The sequence below is a fragment of the Macaca thibetana genome, chromosome 4 (assembly GCF_024542745.1).
Source record: "Macaca thibetana thibetana isolate TM-01 chromosome 4, ASM2454274v1, whole genome shotgun sequence".
Taxonomy (NCBI): domain Eukaryota; kingdom Metazoa; phylum Chordata; class Mammalia; order Primates; family Cercopithecidae; genus Macaca; species Macaca thibetana.
The window spans coordinates 140,449,989-140,456,507 of NC_065581.1; the positions used below are offsets into that span (position 1 = coordinate 140,449,989).

Below are 6,519 nucleotides of genomic sequence, written 5' to 3' on the forward strand. Positions count from 1 at the left end.
TGATGGGAGGTGATTAGATCATCCGGGTGAATTTCTCATGAATGGTTTAGCGCCAGTCCTTTGATGCTGTCCTCGTGAGGGTGAGAGAGTTCACGCGAGATCTGGTTGTTGTACAGTGTGGTGCAACCCCTCCACCCTGCTCCTGCTTGCTCCATGTGATATTCTGCTCCCTCTTTGCCTTCTGCCATGATTGGAAGCTTCTTGAGGCCTCCCAGAAGCAGATGCTGCTCTGTTTCTTGTACAGCCTGCAGAACTGTGAGCCAATCAAACTTTTCTTCATAAATTATCCAGTCTTGGGTATTTATTTATAGCTATGCAAGAACACCCTAATACAGTTGCTTTTAAAATATTAATAATAAGAACTTTGAGAATTTGGTTGATGTGATGGAAAGACTAGAGAGACAGCACCTCTGTTTCCCTAATCATTTTTTTTCCTAGCATCAGTTTATCAACAATCTCAGAGCTCACTCAATTTAGACATAGAATAATTTGTTAAAATTGTTTCCTTAAAATATTGATCCACATTTCTAACTTTCCTACTGTCTGTTTTAGAACTGGTGCATCTGAAGAATTTGCTTTTCATTCCAGAAAATAGTATTGGGCTTATTACTCTATTTCATATTATCTCAGCTAAACTTCCCTCTTGGTGTATGTTGAGAGCTGATTTAAAAAAATATCCAGATGCAAGCAGTTTCTTAACTGCTTTCTGCCAACCTCTCATTAGCATGTAGTCAAGGTGATTCATGACAAGCATGAGTATTACCATTGATTCAGTACTAAGATGAGTACAATTGGCAATGTAGAGTTCAAGGGAATAGTGGAAGGCCTCATGAAAAGACATGATGTCAGTGATGGAAAGTGTAGTATATGGAAGCAGGTGATAAAGGCAACAATGGTATGGGGTGATCATTTATTGTTCTTGATACAAATGGAGAATTTATGATAATGAAATCTAAGTCCTAGTGATACACCTGCATGTTCTAGGAACAAGGGGGAGGCCAGGGTAGACAGCAAGGAATGAGCAAATGGAAAGAAGATGGAACTTGATATCAAAAATAGGTAAACTTCTAAATAAAGAGAGGTAACAGGATTACTCGAGTGTCTGTGTTAAGAATGGACTCTAGGCAGGAGAATGGCATGAACCCGGGAGGCGGTGAGCCAAGATCGCGCCACTGCACTCCAGCCTGGGTGACACAGCGAGACTCCTTCTCAAAAAAAAAAAAAAAAGAATGTACTATAGGGGAAAAGTTGAATGAAAGTTTTGAAGCCAGAAGCGCTAGGATATGCTAATACAAAATGTGGAAAATGAGAGAAAAGAGGCAGTTCATTCTATATTTACTGAGTCAGTATAGGTATCAGATATAGTGCCAAGTATCTTGGCATAGAAAGATAAAAAAAAGATGATCTATTTTTTTTTCCTTTTTACTGCAAGAGTAAAAGCTAAATTTTATCTTGTGCCCTAGTACCCACATGTTGTATGTTTGTGTTTGCATAACTGAAACAAAGGTTTCAAAAAACTATATTTACCCATGCAATATATAATAATATAAAACATAAGATAAATTTAAAATATGACCTTAATAGTATTAAAATACAATGTTCTTTTGTACTTCATTTTCAAAATGCTGGTCACAATTGATTAAATCAGTGATTCTCAAGCATTTTGATCTCAGGAACTCTACTCCCTTAAAAATTGCTGAGGACCGGCCGGGCGCGGTGGCTCAAGCCTGTAATCCCAGCACTTTGGGAGGCCGAGACGGGGGGATCACGAGGTCAGGAGATCAAGAACATCCTGGCTAACACGGTGAAACCCCGTCTCTACTAAAAAAATACAAAAAAAAAAAAAATTAGCCGGGCGTGGTGGTGGGCGCCTGTAGTCCCACCTACTCGGGAGGCTGAGGCAGGAGAATGGCGTGAACCCGGGAGGCGGAGCTTGCAGTGAGCTGAGATCCGGCCACTGCACTCCAGCCTGGGCGACAGAGCGAGACTCCGTCTCAAAAAAAAAAAAAAAAAAAAAAAGTTGCTGAGGACCATACAAAGCTTTCTTAAAAGTTACTTGCAGCATCGAATCTAAAACTGTGTCAATAAACTTCAAGTACATTTTCATTAAAATTAATTGACTTATCTTGTACTGTGAATGGATCTTTTACCCATGTATGATTTTGGATTATCATGCATTGGCCATTTGGAAAATATTGGTTCACTGAGTTATGAAGATTTTCCAAATATTTGCAAACTTCATTATATAATAGTTAAAAATCACATTTGTTAATATCACCATTGATCTCTTCCAAAGAGTCATTAAGTTTTCGGGAAGCTGTCAAGCTCACAGTGTTGGATACAAGGTTTTTGAAGTTCTAGTTTTCCTTGAAACTTAAACTTTCTGGTGGGCAAAAATGATATAAAATAACGTTGTTCATGTTAAAGAAAATCTCAGCCAAATATCCTAGTCTGCATAACAATAGAGTCAGTCATTCTTGAAAGTAAAAATGGTGTCCCACAAAAAAAGTACCTAGTACAGCTTGCAACTGAATTGAATAATTTCTCTCAAGATAACATCTTACTTCACTATTCCCATTTTGTCACAAAGAATATTAGAAAGATGTATACTAAAGGAGAGATGAATAATAATACTTTTTCAGTTTTTTTAGGACATTTTAAAGTGAAAGGCATTTTTCTTTGAAACGGTGAACTAAAGCAGTGAGGAATAAATACTGGGTACAGTGTGGTACCACCATTAGTGCAAATGTCAGCATAATGGAAAAGGCAACTCGCATCTTAATGTTATGATGACAGTTTTGACTTCATAGATTTCCTGAAAAGTCTTGGGACCCCCAGGGCCCCATAGATCACACTTTGGGAACTACAAGTTGTTTTAACAACTCACTATCAGGTGGCAAACCACAGTTTGATATACAGAGCACGCTAGGGCAGGAAAATTTTGAAAGATAGAAATTTGGAGAAAATAAAAAAAATCTTTGAGCCGGATTTTAATTTCATCCCCACCTACTAAAATCATGGCTAATAATGGGATGAGATAGAATTAAATTTAAGTTTATTCAACTGCAAAGCCTTTATTCTTTCCAATGTGAATGCCATCGTTTCATAAAAAAACGTATCAAAAATAATTAATTTTTTCAAAAAATATTTACTTAGTATCTGCTATAAGCAAGATCCTCTTCTAGCATAAGAATCCCTGTGATTCTAGGTACAATAGATAAGAGTATTCTTTTAGTGTGGTGGTAAGAAATCTTTTTAAAAGTAGATGAAACAAGCAAAATAATATTTTAGATAGTGCTAAATCCTATAATAGAAATATGGAAATGTTAGAGTGGTACTACCCAGGCCTCATACTTTAAAGGGCTCCACTGTGGCCCTGCTGTCACACCCCTACTTACAAAGCCTCCCTGGGGACAAGAGCCACAGGGGTGAACACTCACAGGATTGTTTGGCAAAGTAGGGAGGCTGGACTGAGCTCTACATAGATACTAGTGCAAGGCTTTTCTTTGTCCGGGATGAAGTGGGATGGGAAGGAAGGTGGGCATGGGGCAGGAGGCTCCATTTATACTTTTGCCTTTGCCTGAAAATGTTAAGAGTAGGCCTCCAGGTAGGTGGATTTCTTGAGTCCAACAGTTCGAGACCAACGTGGGCAACATAGTGAAACCTTGTCTCTACAAAAAATACAAAAAATATCCTGGTGTGGTGGCAGGTGCCTGTAATCTCAGCTACTCAGGAGGCTGAGGTGGGAGGATCACTTGAGCCTGGGAGGCACAGGTTGCAGTGAGGTGAGATCATACCACTGCACTCCAGCCTGGGCAACAGAGTGGACCTTGTCTCAAAAAAAAAAAAAAAAAAAAAAAGGAGGCCTGAATAAAGGGATGGACTGGGTGCTAAGTTTAGGCCTACTTCTTACAGTTGAGAAAAACAGTAAGTAATAGTCAAACATAGACTAGGCACTTTTGTAGACATCTCACCTCACATCACATCAAACATCAAAAATATACCACAGTAAATTGCTATAAAAATTTTGAGACATCTTTGTAGTTTTGTTCTTGCTAGAATTTGGCCATGAGAAACTCATATTTAAGTTATGATTTGATTTTTTTGGCAATTATTATGTATACTTGGGAATTCTTGAGAAAAGGAAAAGTATAAACAACAAATTATTTGGAAACAATGCAATTTGTTCATTTTTTTTTTAAATTAAAAATATGACCAGCAATGGTGGCTTGTGCCTGTAATTGAGAGGCTGAGGTGTGGGCAGATCACTTGAGGTCAGGAGTTCGAGACCAGCCTGGCCAACATAGTGAAACCACACAGCTGCTAAAAATAATAAAATAAAATAAAATAAATAGCTGGGGCATGGTGGGCCATGCCTGTAATCTCAGCTACCCAGGAGGCTAAGGCATGAGAATCGCTTGAGTCTAGGAGGTCAAGGCTGCAGTGAGCTGAGATCACACCACTGCACTCTAGGGAGACAGAGTGAGACTCTGCCTCAAAAAAAAAAGTTTAAAATATTTAAAATGGACAGAACATGCTTAATAATATTTACTTATGTTATATCAAAATATTTATTATTTGTGAATCTGAGGCTTGTTTAAATTTTGCAATAATATTGTTTTCAGATCTCACATATTTCCTAGGTCCTTGAAAAGTTTATATTATGTACAATGGGCTCAATTCTTACAGTATAATTTGATATTCTAGGGCCTAGACTTACAGTTTGTTGTTCAATAGAGTATCCACTAGCCACATACAGCTATTTAAATTTAAATCTATGAAAATTAAAAATTCAGTACCCCAGATACAATAGCCACATTTCAAGTGCCCAGTGGGTGTTAGTGGCTACCATATGGAAGAGCACAAATATGGGACATTTGCATCATTGAGAAAGTTTTACTGGACATCATTGATCTAACCCAATCTTAGCTGTGGAATTACAAACACTGATGTTATCTTCAGGCTACAAATTGAGTTAGGTATAACGTAGTGGGAGAAAGTTCTCTCAGTGAGATTGTAAAGGAAAAGGGTATGAAGAAGACAGATAGAGCTTGCAGACTGCTTTGGAGAGAGATCTCCAAACCACGTACAAATAAATAACTGGGAACTGACTGCAGAGTGAAAAGAAAGGCTGCGGGAAAATGTGAACAAATAAGAAGATAGGAAAGCTGATACAGATAACTTATAAAAAAATGGAAAACCTTGAAAATGAGGACTTGTGGCTCATGAGAAAATGAGAGACTATTTAGTCAAAGATGAGAAAATCTGATTCAGGTATTCCCCTGGGCATTGAGAGGAAGAGGCAGACCTCCGAGATAATACAGAGAATATAACAACCAAATATGGTAGCTTATTAAATGTGATAAGGAAACAAAAGCCCCTAGAAGACAGAAGACAAAGGAGAGAGAACTCTGCAGAGCTAGTGCAATTGAGAAGGGTACTTTCTGTGACTGGTGAAAACTGGAGAGGAAACAGACACTTGAGTGTTCATGCTTTTCAACTGAGAGGGTGGTTTAGAGTGTGTCACCATCAGAAAACAGGAAGAAATGTGGCATTTGGTGCAGCCAGGGGTCAGTGAGTAAATCATTCACCAAAAAAGAAAGCAAAAGACCTGAAACAGATGGATTTTCTCAAGGAAGGAAGAAAATCAACAGAATCCTTGTTTGAAGGGACCCTCTGCTCAGTGAGAGGAAAGAAAAGCAATGTTAAAAGGAATGCAAAAGAAAGTGTCAGTAAGGTGTGAAACGCCCAGAAGACAGACACTTCTGAAAGTTAGTAGGAAGATCTTAGGGGAAAGGAACATAGAGAACCATGAGTACAAAAAAACTTTGAGATAAAAATAGAAAATGAGTAGATCTGTAACTTTAACTACCTCACTGAAAACTTTTCTCTTAGTGCTTGAACATGAAGGCAAGAAATACCTTGGCCCTAAAATATGGTGAAATAGAAAATTCTGGAATTGGGACTTTTCATATAAGAAAAATAGGCACACAAATTTGTGAGGTGACAACAGAGGATATATGGTTCAATGATTAAGCCAGGGTTTAAAAGAGCTGAGGCATACATTCAGTTATTCAGTTAGAACAACTAAAACTTGTAAAGCACTTATTGCTTCCAGAGGTCTTTTCCTTGAGCGTATTATCTTATTTAAGCTCTAACATGCAGCCTGTGAAGAAGGCAGTACTCTCACTCCCATTTCACAGATGGTCAGTGAATGAATTGGGGTAAGAAGATCATTATTTGTTTCGGTATAGCAGGAAGCGACAGACAACAAGCTAAATGTCAGCTTTATCTTCTGTAGTCCTTTCAGTCCTTCTTTCTGAATCAGGAAAGATTCCCTTATACCCCTCGCAGCATGTGTGATGGGAATGTGGCTCGCTTCTTCGGTCCCCCGCTGCTCAAACCTCTAGGGGAACATACAGGCAGGCAGGCTGTGGGGCTCTGACCCCATGGCAGTATCCAGGGGTGAATGTTTGCAGCTTCTGAAGCCCCAGTGGGTGTGTGTTACAGGGTGCTCTC

General features: G+C 38.7%; 1 pseudogene; it reads right to left on the reverse strand.

Moving 5' to 3' along the window:
• Nucleotides 1-1,686: 1,686 nt before the first annotated feature.
• Nucleotides 1,687-3,795, reverse strand: LOC126953460 (putative uncharacterized protein FLJ38264; annotated as a pseudogene).
• Nucleotides 3,796-6,519: the final 2,724 nt, after the last annotated feature.